This window comes from Malus sylvestris, chromosome 5 (genome assembly GCF_916048215.2).
Source record: "Malus sylvestris chromosome 5, drMalSylv7.2, whole genome shotgun sequence".
NCBI lineage: Eukaryota > Viridiplantae > Streptophyta > Magnoliopsida > Rosales > Rosaceae > Malus > Malus sylvestris.
In genome coordinates this window covers 8,984,221-8,999,544 of record NC_062264.1, presented here as the reverse complement: position 1 = coordinate 8,999,544, position 15,324 = coordinate 8,984,221, and the positions used below count along the sequence as shown (strand labels likewise).

The 15,324-nt window shown below is 43.1% G+C and overlaps 1 pseudogene; it reads right to left on the bottom strand.

Annotated features, from left to right (window-relative positions):
- Positions 1 to 327: 327 nt before the first annotated feature.
- Positions 328 to 7,444, bottom strand: LOC126622526 (protein trichome birefringence-like 12; annotated as a pseudogene).
- Between the last annotated feature and the right edge of the window lie 7,880 nt (positions 7,445 to 15,324).

Here is a 15,324-nt window from a genome sequence, read left to right as displayed (position 1 = left end):
TTCGCAACAAAGAGAACAGACAGCCGCCTTCCTCCATCAAAAGATGTCAACAAATTTCCAATTAAACTTGCGACGCGATTGTTACAAAAAGAATTTGATGATTCTGCTCAACTCGACTTCTACAAAAGTCATCCTTGTATGCAATTTCCAGTCATAAGTGTACCAAGTGTTGTTCACCATCTTATCTCCAACCCAACGTGAATCAGGTTTGATAATATGTCAACCCATGTATCTGGTACACCAGGTAAGCACCAATGCATGCAATCCTGGCCCCAGACTAAAACGACATCCTTTTATCCCAACCAAATTGCTGGATGGGCATCTGCTCTAAACGGCATCCTTTTGTATGTATGATACCATATTCTCAAGAACAACTTTAAATTTATCTGACATATCAAGGGGCGGTAGTATTGGTTCGCCCGCACGATAAAAAGATGAGAGGACTTTCTTTTGGAAATTTATTAGAATGCCACCTAGTTAAAGCACAAATTCTTTAGCAACTGGTTTCTACAGAATATGAACTGATAACAGAGACCAGACATGTAATAAACTAATGAGGTGCCATATCAAAGTAACAAACTCAACAACAGATTTGAGTGTAACGCTGGTGTGTTCAATATCAAATGAATCGTAAATTTAGGATGATCGACCCTTTTAATCCATATGATGTCCTTTTAGGGCGATAGAGGAAAAGCTTCCCAGGTACACCTACTAGGATTAATCTTGGATACTTGTAGAGTGAGCTTAATGATTTGCTTTTGAAAAGTTTTTCAATTACTTTTAATTATTTTTGTTACTTTCAAAAACCAGACTGTAACCTCTCTTTCTGTCCGAGTGTGTGTGTGTGTTAAAAAAGAAATTAAATTATCTCCATGTTCACAAACTTTTCCTGGCATTGATTAATCAATAAAATCACATTGATGATTAAGGACCGAACGGGCCATTTCATCAATGAAATAGACTACTAAAGAGGACCATACAAAACATGACGTTAGGGAAATAAAATCTTAAGACCCTTATTGTCAACACTCTTTAGACATGGCACAACTTAAAAAAAAAAGATAGAAATAAATCAATTAATTCGTTAATCAACAGCTTTGGTGAATTAGCAGAAAGAGAAAAGTAATACCAGTGCCCTGTATTGAAAACTAGGACATCATAAAAATCAGAAATGCTTGCCCATTCATTGGCTGGAATATCAACATCTACTCGATACGTTCCTTTCAATCCATCTTGATCCCCACGCGTGTCCTGTTTTGGCTGCCATCTTGATTTAATCAACTATGAGCATGTGAGGTTTCCATTTTCATTACTCGCTTGCATGAAAATGAAACTCAGAAAAAAGAGTGTTGATGCACAAAATCGGAGGGGTCTTAGAACAACGTAAATCCGACCGTGAACCTGCAAGAAAGTAAATAACACAAGATGTATCGTAGTTCACCCCAAGATTTGAGTTACGTCCACACTAATATTGTATTTCTCTGAGAGAATTGTGAGGGAGAGAGCCTCTATAATGTGACAGCGAGGCTTTGAGAGGGTGAGAGTTAGGCCTAAGAATTGGCCTCTATCAATGAGGAGAGTGAGGAGTCCTTTTATAGAATAAGGGCTCATCACTTATTACATATTTGTCCTTTCATTTATTACATAATTACATTTGAGTCCTCCGATTATTTATACGAGATCTAAATACAGAGGTCCTAAGTATGGTACAAACAAAGAGAATTAACAATATTCTAGATTAAATTCCAGTTTAGGGAAATACTAAAACCACCACCGGTTCCCTTAAGCAAGAATAAATCAAAGTTCCAATGACTTCATTAGGATGCGTTGCACATACAAAAATTAAGTAGCTCACGGTTATATCCCGAAAACTCTTAATGACAGTGCCAACGAATGACCAAAAGTGCTTAATCTAACACAAAAGTTGCATTCTTCTCATAGACTAGACCAATCAACAATCTGGTTTACAATAGCAAATTCACAATCCAATCAAATTTCACAGTCGTAGAAAGTTAAAAAGATAAATGCAGGGCGCAACGCATGCTCATAAATCAAACAAAATAGCAAAAACAAAACAATCTCATGAAATCTTACTCATATTTGGTAAGCAACACTGCCCGATGATAACCCATCGTAAAATTGAAGTTAGGAAAATAAGCTCATCTCTAAGCCCCATTCCTCTTCCACTTCTTAGCACCTGCGTCAGCCACTCTCAGAATGCATAGAAACGACACCAAAAAATTCTCATTCAGCGAGTCCCTCACGAACCCAACATTCATCTTCCTCATCCGACCCAGAAACCAAGCTGGGTTGATCTGATGCAAAACGCAATCTTGAGGGACCCATTTCCAAGAGTTGATGATTCCCATGTTGTCCCTCTTGTTCCTTAGGCATTTCCCATGCAGGTCTCATCATACATGGGTTTGCGGTTGGGGTCGTGGACCTAGTGGCCTTTGAAGAAATTGCATAAGGGGAAAGTGGGGATTCTTTTGGAGAAAGAGGTTGGTAGAGAGGGTGTGTGGAAGGGAAGGGATATGAGTAGAGGAAAATGAGGAAGAGGGCTAGTAGAATGAGCCATGGGAAGAAGGGAGAGATGAGCTTGGTGCCATTATGGACAAGCATATGTCTTCGGTAAGGCTGGTTCGGTATGGGATACCGAACCGAAAATCATGTCCCGATTCCCAAACCAAAATTTTCGGGAATTCTAATTTCAAGACCGATTCCAAACCAAATTTTCAGGAATCCCAAATTTAAGGAATCTCGAAATAGTTTTTGGATTTCGGGACAAATTGGGAATTCCGAAATAATTTTGGGCTTTTGGGCTATTAGGCGGAAACTTGACATATTGGGCTTTTGGGCTAAAATATGTCATATGCGCGTTTGTGCAATCTATTTTGAGCAACCAATACAATTTTTTTTTGAGCCATTAACTTCATATATACCAATCTGTGCAATCATTTCCCAATTGATGTCAAGCTAATTTTATCGTATCTTTTGTTTATGTAGCAAACTTGATCATGTGTATTGTGCTTTTGTCAAATTTATATGTTGCCCTATTGAAGTTGTAATACACATTCAGATAAGACTTAACTTCGTCAATAGTTTTGATTCTTATATAGTTTCTTAACGTAAAATGCTTATGTTGCCATACAGTCTATTAAGAAAACAAAAGTTGTGATTGTGAGAATAGAGCATTTTTATGTGTCAGATGGTTTAGTAAAAGAATACTTCCATAATAGATCTTTATGTTTCCAATTTTCATCAACATTAACAAGGGTTGATTAAGCTCTTAAACAATGCTACCAAGTTCAAAATCTTGAAGGTTTAAGAAAACAAAAGTTGTTCTTGTCTCTTTGATTTATCGGTCAACATTTATTTACCGAAATTTCGATGTCTACAAATGCCCCCACTTCAAGGTGCGTCGTATACATGTGCTTGTCACGTGTAGGAGATGCGTTTTGAAGTCCCTTACTGTAGATGTCGATCCAAGGGCCATCGAGGCTTGATCTTGAATTGGGCTGGAGATTTCTTCAAGGGCCGTCGATGCTTGATCTTGAAGGTTGCAATTGGACCACAAGGAGTTTCATGTGGTAGATGATCCTTGGCTTTGGTAGTGGATGAATCGGCACGTATTTTGTTGCACTTGTTGACTTTCCACAGCTTTGATCTTGAACTGGATTGGAGGACTTTCTGGATTCCTCCAATTGTTGACTTTCCACAGCTTATTCTTGAACTGGGTTGGAGGATTTTCTGGTTTCCTCAAATTATTGACTTTCCACAGCTTATTCTTGAACTGGATTTGATTCAAGGGTGGTAGACACTTGATCTTGAATTGGACTTGTGATTTCCTCAAGGGTCGTCGAGGCTTGATCTTGAATTTGGCTGGAAGCTTCTTTAAGGGCCGTTAAGGCTTGATTCTTGAAGGTTGACTCGAACACATGGCAAACAGGCACGAGGTGGAGGTGACGACTTGTTGCTTTGTTCAATCTTTCTAATTCACACCTGGGCAGTTTGGTCAACGGTATGATCTTCAAGATTGATGGGCTCTTCTTCCAGTTGGTGACTTGATCTTTAAGGATTTGATTCAAGGGTGGTGAATCGGCATGTGCAGCCCACAACGCCTAGTAAGTCGACCCAAGAATTTGAGGGTCAAAACGAGTTCACCGTCCAGAGTGATTGCAAACCTGATGATATGAAATACTTTTGATTTTGAAGAAGTAGCGGATGAATCGGCATGTGCTTTGTTGTGCTTGTCTCCACATGCTTAAATGTATCATTTTCCCTTGTCTTATCTATTCTTCTGGCAGAATGTAGCATATTCTCTAGTTCTTCAGCTCAGACTCCTTCTGCTGAGCTGACTGTGCAGGCTGCATTTTTCTCTGCTTGTTTCTTCAGGCAGATGTGGCAGCTTCTTAAGTTCCTCAGCTCGGACTCCTTCTGCTGAGCTGACTGTGAAGACTGCATTCTTCTCAGCTTGTTTCTTCTGCACGTTGTCTCCACATGCTGCAAGGTATCATTTTCACTTGCCTTATTTGTTCTCCAGGCAAATGTGGCATCTGAGTTTGAGTGGAGGTTCCAGCATATTGTTTTCTTTATCCTTGTCTTTGTAGGTAAGAACAAGGACAAAGGAAAGGACAGGGAGAACGCATGATATGAGATACTCTTGCTTTCTACCCTGATGATATGAGATACTTTTGCTTTGGTGTCATTTGTTTGCAGAGGTACCCCAAGGAATAAGAAACACTGAGTGACTCGAGAGGCTTCGTTGGCAAGGCATTCTCGGAGATGAAGAAAGGTTCTCGGAGATGAAGAAAGGTTATGTATGTCTGCCTTGCTATGGAAGGTGAAGGTGGACAGTTATAGGAAGTCTTTTAATACCTGTAGAGGTATTATTCTTTTACTCGTGTCGGCAACCAATGCGTGATTGATCGGTATGGCTTCACGTGCTTTCTTCTTTATCAGAAATCTTCAACAAATTATCCGTAATTTCCGCCAAGCTGAGTGTGCATGGGACAGGTGTTGACGAGGCAAAAAAAAAAGACTGGCGCCTCTTCGATATCTGGGATCGGCGCTTTGACAAATTACCCGTGATTTTCGCAAAGCTGAGTTTACGCGTGACGGGTGCTGATGCGTTTGGAAAAGACTGGCGCCCCTTCGATATCTGGGATCGGCGTTTCGACAAATTGCCCCTGATTTCTGCAAAGCTGAGTTTGCGCGTGACGGGTGCTGACGAGGCTAAAAAAGACTAGCGCCTCTTCAATATCTGGGATTGGCGCTTTAACAAATTGCCCGTGATTTCCGTAAAGCTGAGTTTGCGCGTGACGGGTGCTAACGCGTCTGGAAAAGACTGGCGCCCCTTCGATATCTGGGATCGGCGCTTCGACAAATTGCCCGTGATTTCCGCAAAGCTGAGCTTGCGCGTGACGGGTGCTGACGAGGCTGAAAAAGACTGGCGCCTCTTCGATATCTGGGATTGGAGCTTTAACAAATTGCCCGTGATTTCCGCAAAGCTAAGTTTGCGCGTGACGGGTGCTAATGCGTCTGGAAAAGCAAGATGCTTCTTCGATTTCTGAGCTTGCCTCTTCGATTTTTGAATTGGCCTCTTCGAATTCTGAGCTCGCCTCTTCCATCTCTGAAATCCCGTCGAGTGTTGATTTTTATAGAGGCACGCATTTCGTTTCAAAGCACACTTGAATTTTCGCTTGTAGAAACTCCCTTCTTGCACTTCTAAAATCTTGATTTGTCCGACCTCTTCTTTCTTCAACACCTCTGAAAATGTATGGCCCCTCTGACCGTCGTTTTGACTTGAACCTTGGTGGATAGGCAGTCCTGCCTTCTCCAGACAACATATGGCGCCCATCCTTCATATCCCCTACTGGTTCCCTTACCGTTGGGGATTCGGTAATGAAGAATGACATGACAGCTGCGGTGGTGGCCAGGAACCTCGTCACTCCCAAAGATAACAGACTACTTGCCAAACGGTCTGATGAGTTGGCTGTTAAGGACTCTCTGGCTCTTAGTGTGCAGTCCGCTGGTTCTGTGTCTAATATGGCCCAACGCCTATTTGCCCGAACCCGTTAAGTTGAATCATTGGCGGCTGAAGTGATGAGTCTCAAGCAGGAGATTAGAGGGCTTAAGCATGAGAATAAACAGTTGCACATGCTCGCACATAACTATGTTACAAACATGAAGATAAAGATTGACCAGATGCATGAATCTGATGGTCAGATTTTACTTGATCATCAGAGGTTTGTGGGTTTGTTCCAACAGCATTTGCCTTCGTCTTCTGGGGCTGTACCGCGTAATGAAACTCCGCACGATCAACCGTCGGTGCCTCCTCCCCCTGGGGTTTCGCCTAGTACTGAGACTTCTCCTAAGCAGCCTTTGTGAAGGCTCCCTCTTGTATGTTTATTTTGACTTATGTATATGTATATATTTGTAACTTTATCAGAAATATCAATAAATGAGCTTTATTTCATTTAATGTCTATATATACATTTTTTTTTTGTTGGTGCCTGAGCACCTTTTTTTTTTTAGCACCATTGTTATATATATATATAAAATTTCTTTCCCTTTTTAATGCTATATCACCACTTTTCTTTTTGTCACATGGTGCCGTGCACCATTCATGCAAATATATATATATATATATATATTTTTTTTTTCTTTCCCTTTTTTTGATGCTATGCCACCACTTTTCTTTTTGTCATACGGTGCCGTGCACCATTCATGCAAATCAATCTATATATATATATATTTATGTCACACGGTGCCGTGCACCTCTTTTTTTTTTTTTTTTTTGAACTCTGGGCATAAAAGGCTTTAGGTGGGGCTCGGTGAAAGACATGACGCAGCTTTCTTGATCTTGCTCATGGGTTGGTGAACAAAGAGGAGGAGGGTGCCAGTGAACTCAGCAATGAAATCATTCAATCTCAAAACACAACTAAAGCAGCATATTCTTGTTTTTTCCCCAAATATGCTGCTTGCAGTGTCGGGCAACATGGGCCAGCAGGTTGTTAAAGCTTTTACCAGCTTTAACAAAAGAATTTTGTGCAGGCTGCTGCTTGTGTGAGTATCATCATTCACTGCATGTGCTCTGTAATGTTGATCCTTTTTTTTTTTTTTTTTTTTTTTTCAATTTCTGGTGTGTATAAGTAAGCCTTCCTGTGAGGCTTTTAGACAGGTACTCGATCCTTATTCCATTCCCATCGGCTTGAAAATTTTAACCTATCAAGTGTAGTTCTGTCTATTTGCCCAGAAGCTTGCTGCTTCATTTTTTTGCGCAGGTTCGTCTGTTTCTCTGGACACCACAGATACACAACAGTTTCACAGCCAATTGCGCAGCCACTGCATTCTCGCTGCATTTTACCGCCACTGCAAAACCATTGCACAACCATCGTCTTTGCTGCACTGCCTCACGCCCTTCCTGATTGCTGCACTGCATCACGTCCTTCCTGGTTGCTGCTTTGCCTCACGTCATTCCTGCCCTTTGTGAAACCTTTACTCTGTGAGGCTTATTCGCATACATATATATTTGCAAGGCGCTATCGCCATGTTTGTATACATAAAATAATATATATATATATATATATATGGAAGGTGCAGGTACTATCACCATGTTTGTATATATAAAATAATATATATCTATGGAAGGTGCAGGTACAACGTCCATGTTTGTATATATATAGTAATATATATATATATATATGGGAGGTGCAGGTTCTATCACCATGTTTGTATATATAAAATAATATATATATATATGGAAGGTGCAGGTTCTATCACCATGTTTGTATATATAAAATAATATATATATGGAAGGTGCAGGTACTATCACAATGTTTGTATATAAAAAATTATATATACGAAAAGGTGCACGGCATCCTTGTCATGTTCATATATATAATGTCTATTTATAATATGCGTACCCCCTAATTTTTTTTTTTTTTCAGGTCATGGTATTTTTTAAGTGCTTTAAGGGCAGCACCCTTACCATTCTTGCTCAGGCAGGTGACTCGCAAGACAGAGGAACGACGTTGAAGCTTTACGAGCCACTGACTAGTCCTAAAGCGCTTGCTCTTCCCGCGAAAGATAACTCCATGCATATTAAGTCATGGTCTTTCGAAGTATCTTGGGATGTGGTAGATTCTGTCCAAACAGATACGAAGAAGAATGCGCGCATTTCGAAGATTCTTATCTTGAATCCGTCGCACCATGCTGGTGACAATCATTCGGCCTCATTTAAGCTTCTTGGTGATCACATCCGCATCGGAGCCATGGCTTGGAATGGTACCCTGTCTATTGCTGGAGAGGCCGTTTTTGATGAGTTTTATTAGGAGTGGCTCGAAGATGTCTTAAGCCGATCTAAGGATGTGCTTACTAAGGTGGGCCTTTACCACGCTGTGTATGCATCTTTATTTAGTTACGGTTGCCATCCTTCTGTTATTCGTGCGTTCTTAGAGCGTTGGTGTTTGGCCACCAACACACTTCACACAGCACAAGGGGAGATGTCGATTTCACTTTGGGATCTTCACAGGATAGGAGGCTTGCCGATCCAAGGCAAGTTTTACGACGAGGTTGTTCCCAGTGCAGAGGACCTTTCTCTTTGCAATAATCGAGGATTGCCTGCAAGTTGCCCCTATTTGTTTTGGGCGTATCACAGGCTTTTCCAGGATGCTCAAGGTAAATCAGGCGTGAGGATTTCCTCATGGATCCGATTTTGGTACTAGGAGGCCATGAGGTATAAGAAGCCTTTGAAGAAAATTGGTCGTAACAAGACCACTAGGCCAAAGGGCGACTCAAACCCGTCCGGTGTTATTGGCGCAACCAGGCGTCGCTCTTCTGACGAGTTGAGAGCATTTGAGGATCTGGCATAGCATCAGAGCATGTGGAGGAGTCTTACCTGGCTGCTTTCTTAGCTTGTTGGCTTTGTAAGTTTGTTTTCCCCGCAGGCGACGTCAACTTAGTTCGTCCTGGAGTTTTCAAAGTTGCTAGCAAGATGGCTGCAGGTGAGTCTTTTAGCCTTGCTATTCCGGTCTTAGCCAACATTTACAATGGCTTGAGCATGGTTTCTGACTCGGCAAGCACTGAAGATCGTACTGCTGTGCTTCCTTACCACTATGTGTATGGTTGGTTGGGTGAATATTTTGGCACTCATTTTTCTTTGTCGACTCTGGATAAGTCAAGGCCTTCTTCATTGACCGAAGCCAAGCTAGGGCCTTTGATGACGAAGTATTCTGGTGTGCTCTCCGCGAAGAACCTTGATGATTTGCAAGCGCGAACGCTATTTAAAAGTTGTGCAGTTTTGAAGATGGACCCCTTAGTGAGAGTTGGCTCGGTGCGGCGAGGCATCGTAGACAATTCGCATCTCCACTCCTCAGACTTGTCTTATGTTATAAGTCTTCGCTCGGGGTTTGTTTCTCTGCGGCAAGAAGACCGATGCATTGTTCAATCATATAGTCCCCACCGTTTCAGCAGGCATTTTGGTTTTGTCCAAAACGTGCCAGGCAAGTTGAAGGAAAAGAACCAATCGGCATCCCTACAAGCCGTGTACATGCATTGGGAGTCTTGTACTCGTTCATGCACAAATGCTGTTATCACGCTGTCGCCCAAGGATGAGTTCAAGAGTAATCCAGTGACCCGTGTTTACGCACGTTGGTGGTCAAAGACACATTATAAGAACTCGGGGACGGCAAGTGGTACCAATTCTTCTCACTTAAGCGATGATATGTCGAGAGAGGGTTGTCCTGTGGTTTCTATGCGACTAGTACCTCTTGATTGCGTGAGTGCGGCTCCCTTACAAGATAGACCTGTAGCTTTAGCTCATCAACGCCCACACTTGTCTCCTCGACATCCGGATGCTTCTGAAGAGGCGGGAGATGAAGTTGACTCGCACGAAGACGGATTTATTTTACAGCAGCGTCAACAAGTTTCAAACAAGCGACCACTTGAGGATGCTCAGGTCGACAACGATGTCAGTTTTCGCCATAGGAAGAATGAAGTGTTTAGACCTCCTCAATTTGATGACCGCGCGCCATTTGAGAGAGATGTATGTACTTTTTTTTTTATTCCTTCTGCTTTCATTATTTTGGCTTTCGTTTCTAACGCCTTCCTTTGTCTCCTTTAGGTTGGGCCTTCTTGTCATCTTGATTTGGCAACTGCAGATGTCTATTTGTACACGGAGATGCTATTTGTAGGTGACCTACCTACAGACAGGGAGATCGGGGATCCGCCTGGTACGGAGCTTGTTCCGAATCTGCCGAACTTCCCGAGTTTGCCATGTGTAGGTGGAGGTATGCCAGAACCCGTCATGCGCCCAACACTTTTGCCAGCTAGCTCTGAGATCTCTTTGAGAGGGCCGAACCTTAGCGGTACTGAGCGACTTATCCATCGCATCAGTCTTGGTGCGGCAATGGAGATCAAGGGTCATATCGAGGAGAGGATTTCTAAGTGTCCGCTGGAAGACCTTATGTTGCTCAATGAGGATTTGTTGAGGTTTGTTTCCGTGATCGACAACCTTAACGTTGATTCCTCATCCTTGAAGATCAAGATTGTCGAACTTATGGCCGCCTAGACTGAGTATTCTTCCTTGCGTGCTATTTCCTTGGGGAAGTTGAGTCCAGATGTTAGAGCTCATCAGCTAGCAGCGATAAACTCATCACTGGCTCAAGTCCGGTCTTTTCAGCAAGCTATTTCAGGAGATTATCAAGTCACGGAGGTTGCTTTAACTTCTGTCCAGGGGCGTCTAGATGCATTGACGCGAGAGCGGGAGCAGTTGGTAATCGAAACATCGCAACTTGAAAGTGTTCTTGCGGAGCAGGGAACTACACTTTCTCAGTACCAAGAGGAGATTTCGCGCCTAGAATGAGAGGAAGGCATGACTATGGAGTTACCCATCTTGTCCCCCGCCGAGGTAGAGACTCTGAAGACTTTGGAAGGCTCGCTTGAAGATCGCCTTCGTAGTTTTAGGGACATAGTTTTCAAGTAGTATCTTCTTGTAATATGGCATTGGAGCCAACTCCTTCTTTCAAAGAAATAAAGCATTTATGTTCTTGAATTTGCTCTTCAATCTTCAAAGTGTTATTTATTATTATTATTATTTCTTTTAGATGGTGTGACTGTATTTGAAGTTTTGACACTTCGAGTTGCCTACGTACCCTTTGTTGAGGAGGGATCAAGTCATAACGTAGTTCAAAATACTTTTTGTTTTTGTTTTTTTTGGTGATGTATGCAGTTTATGCTCTTACGGGCCAGGAGCTTTGGTTCATGCAGTTTAGGCTCGTGCGAACAAAAAGCAAGAGTTTGTTGCCTTTTAGGGGTAGTAACGCTTCAAGAATCTGCCATTGATAGGGTCGATCTTCAAGCCGTCTTCTGCCGTGATTAAGTAGGCGCCATTGGTGTAGACTTCTTGTACTACGTATGGTTCATCCCATTTTGACGTGAACTTGCTCTTTGTCTTGTGAGTTGTGATGATAGGCCTACGCAATGAAAGGACGAGATCTCCCATTTGAAAAGAACATGAGAGAACTTTCTTGTTGAAGGCCTTGGAGAGTCGTGCTTGATAACACTCCAAGTGTTGCTGGGCTTCGAGTCTTTTCTCATCCAGCGCTTCCAGCTCTTGAAGGCGCAACTTTGCATTCTATTCGTCGGTCAAGCCTTCTTGTATAACCATCATTAGCGAGGGGATTTGACATTCAAGCGGTAGAACAGCTTCCACGCCATATACGAGAGAATAAGGTGTAGCTTGGGTAGGGGTTCTATATGTTGTCCTGTATGCCCACAATGCTTCTCCTATTCTTTCATGCCAGTCTTTCTTTGTTCTACCGATTACCTTCTTCAGGAGGTTGCACAATGTCTTGTTGAATGCTTCTGCAAGACCGTTGGCCGGAGCATGATACATGGAGGATTTGTGTTGCTTGAACTTGTATTTCTCGCAGAGCTCGTCCACGAGTCGGTTTGAGAATTGCTTTCCATTGTCGGTGACAATGTAGCGAGGCACACCATATCGGTGGATGATATGTTCCTTGATGAAACGGATGACAGTTTCCTTCTTGACTTCCTTCAGGGGTATGGCCTCAGCCCACTTAGAGAAGTAATCTGTTGCAGCCAGGATGTAAGCCTCTCTTGTAGATGACTTTGGCGTAATTGGTCCTACGACGTCCAATCCCCATGCATCGAACGGCCATGAAGTAGATGTGGGGTGTAATGGTTCAGGCGGTTGATGTATGAAGTTGGCGTGAAATTGGCAGGCTTGGCACCTTTTGGCGTGTTCTAAGCAGTCTTTTACCATGCTTGGCCAGTAATAACCCATTCTTTTGAGCTGGAAATGAAGCTTTGGTCCGGACTGGTGCGCTCCACATATTCCTGAGTGTGCTTCTTCCATGGCTTGATTGGCTTCTTCCTCGCCTAGGCATCTCAAAAGTACTCATTCAAAAGATCGCCGGTAGAGTGTCCCTTTGTAATAGAGGAAGCGATGTGCTCGTCGACGTACTTCAGAGATGTGTTTTGGATCATCTGGAAGTATTCCATGCTCCAAGTAGTTGATCAGAGGCTGTCTCCATTCTTCAACGTTGACCGGAAGTATTGAAATAACGTTTGTATCACTTAGTACTATTTCAGTGACAAGCGGGATTACCCATCTTTGGCAGACTGACACGTTTGTAGCTTCGTCTTCTCCTAATGTCATGCTCGAGGCTAGGTTGGCGAGAGCGTCTGCCATTTGATTCTCTTTTCTTGGCACGTGTTCTAGTGTTACGGCCTCAAACCTTTGTAGCAATTGTGTTGCCGGCCGGAAGTATGGGACGAGGTCATCTTTCCTCACCTCATATTCAGTCAGAAGTTGATTGATTATGAGCTTGGAGTCGCCGTATATCTCAAGGGCTGCGATTTCGATGTTGATTGCCATTTGGAGCCCGAGGATCAGTGCTTGGTACTCAGCGACGTTGTTGGAGCATAATTCGCTTAGCTGGAATGAATAAGGTAGTATTTGCCTTTGTGGCAACATGAATACTACTCCTGCCCCCGCTCCGTCTGCTCGTGCAGATCCGTCGAAGAACATCGTCCATGTCGGGAATATGTCGATGTAAAACACCTATTCGTCAGGCAAGTCGTCTGAGATTTTCCAATCGGCTGGGATTGGATGGTCGGCAAGGAAGTCTGCTAGCGCTTGTCCTTTGACGGCTTTAGCTGGGACGTAGATGATCTCATATTGATTGAAAAGCAATGCCATTTAGCTAGTCGTCCTGTCAAAACTGGCTTGGACATGACGTATTTGACCGGGTCAGCTTTAGCAACCAAGTGGATGGTGTAAGCATGCATGTAATGTCTGAGCTTCTGGATGGCAAACATCAAGGCAAGGCACATTTTTTCTATTGGGGAATAGTTCAACTCAGCGCCGGTGAGCGTTCGACTGAGGTAGTATAGCGCTCATTCTTTCTGGGATTCGTTTTCCTGTGCTAAGAGTGCTCCAATTGAACTTTCCTGAGCAGCAATGTACAATACGAGCGGTTTCCTTGGTACAGGCGCCCTCAGGACAGGTGGACTTGATAAATACTTTTTTATGCTTTCAAAAGCATTGTTGCATGCTTTGTCCCATACGAACGGAACATCTTTCTTCATGAGTCTACTGAACGGTTGACAACGCCCTGCAAGGTTGGAGATGAAACGTCTGATGAAGGCTAGCCGTCCTTGTAGACTTTTCAACTCGTGCAGGTTTCTTGGCTCGGGCATGCTTTGAATGGCCTTGATCTTTGATTGATCCACTTCAATGCCACGATGCTTGACAATAAAGCCAAGGAACTTTCCAGATGTGACGCCAAATGCACATTTTAACGGGTTCATCTTGAGGTTGTATTTTCGCAACCTTTCGAACACTACTCGCAAATCGTTCAAGTGATCTGATCTTTTCTTTGTCTTGACCACCACATCATCTACATAGCATTCTACGTTCTTGTGTAGCATGTCATTGAAGATCCTCTGCATTGCGCGTTGATATGTAGCTCCGGCATTCTTCAGACCAAAGGGCATCACCTTGTAGCAGTAGATACCTTTTGGAGTGCGGAAGGCTGTTAGTTCCTCATCTTCAAGAGCCATACGAATTTGATTGTATCCAGAAAAGCCGTCCATGAATGATAGTGCCTCATAGCCAGTGGTTGCGTCCACCATGATTTCAATGATTGGCAAAGGGAAGTCATCATTTGGGCAAGCATCATTGAGGTCTCGGAAGTCCACGTAAACACGTATTTGTCCATATTTCTTAAGGACTATGACGATTTTGGAGATCCACTTGGGGTATTGCACCTCTCGAATGAAGCCTGCTTCGATCAACTTGTCAATCTCGGCCTCGATTTGTGGGATGAGCTCGGATCGATAGCGTATTTGAGTTTGCTTTATTGGTCGCGTTCCAGGCTTGACTGCAAGATGATGCACATCAATGATAGGGTCGAGGCTGGGCATTTCCTTGTAGGTCCAAGCAAAGACGTCCTTGTACTCTAATAGCAGCTGGTAATACTTCTCTATCTCGTCTGCACTTAGTAATGCACTCACGAAGATAGGCTTCGGTTCCTCACTTGTGCCTAAGTTGAGTTCTTTGAGATCGTCAACTGTGGCTTGCCCCCCATCTTCGAGTTGTGACGGTGCTGCAATGACATCTTCCTCGAGGATTTCATCTTCTTCATCTTCTTGGATTGTGATGTGGAAGACGTCTTGGGCTTCTTCTTCGGTGTTAACCTCTCGAGCTTGTTGGCATGAAGATTGTCCAGTGTGAATGATGGTGCGCCTTTTCACTTTCAGTGATCCAACTGTGTTAACCTCCAAAATTGCTTGGCGCTTCATTCTTGAAGGAATGGAACTTCGAACGTCATCCTTGTCTGCCAGGCGATCGATCTCTTCTACTTCTGGTGTCGTCTTTCTTCTTTTGGAAGGCTCTTTGGCTTCTCCAAGTCTTTCCATAACTGATTGTCGTGGAGGAAAGCTAGTCGTATTGCTTTGCTTCTTAGGTTTCGATAACCTTTTGAAAACAGAGCCTCGAGATACTGACGTGTTAAGCCTTTTGAAGACGGAAGTTTTTTTTTGACCGCCAATGAGTTTAGGTGCCGAAACTCTGGGCTTTGAACAATTCATTCTATTGAATACTGATGTCCGGGGGGGTAGGTTGAGGCTCCTCTTTATCTTGTATAATGCTTACGCTGATGTGTTGAGCGCTAGCATTTTTTGCCTTGCTGGAGATCTTCACCGGTGCATTTGGTGTGAAGCCAAGTCCAGCTTTGTTGTTGCTGACCCCGTAACCATGATTCTCCAACTTCTTCTGAGTTTTAGTGAGATCAC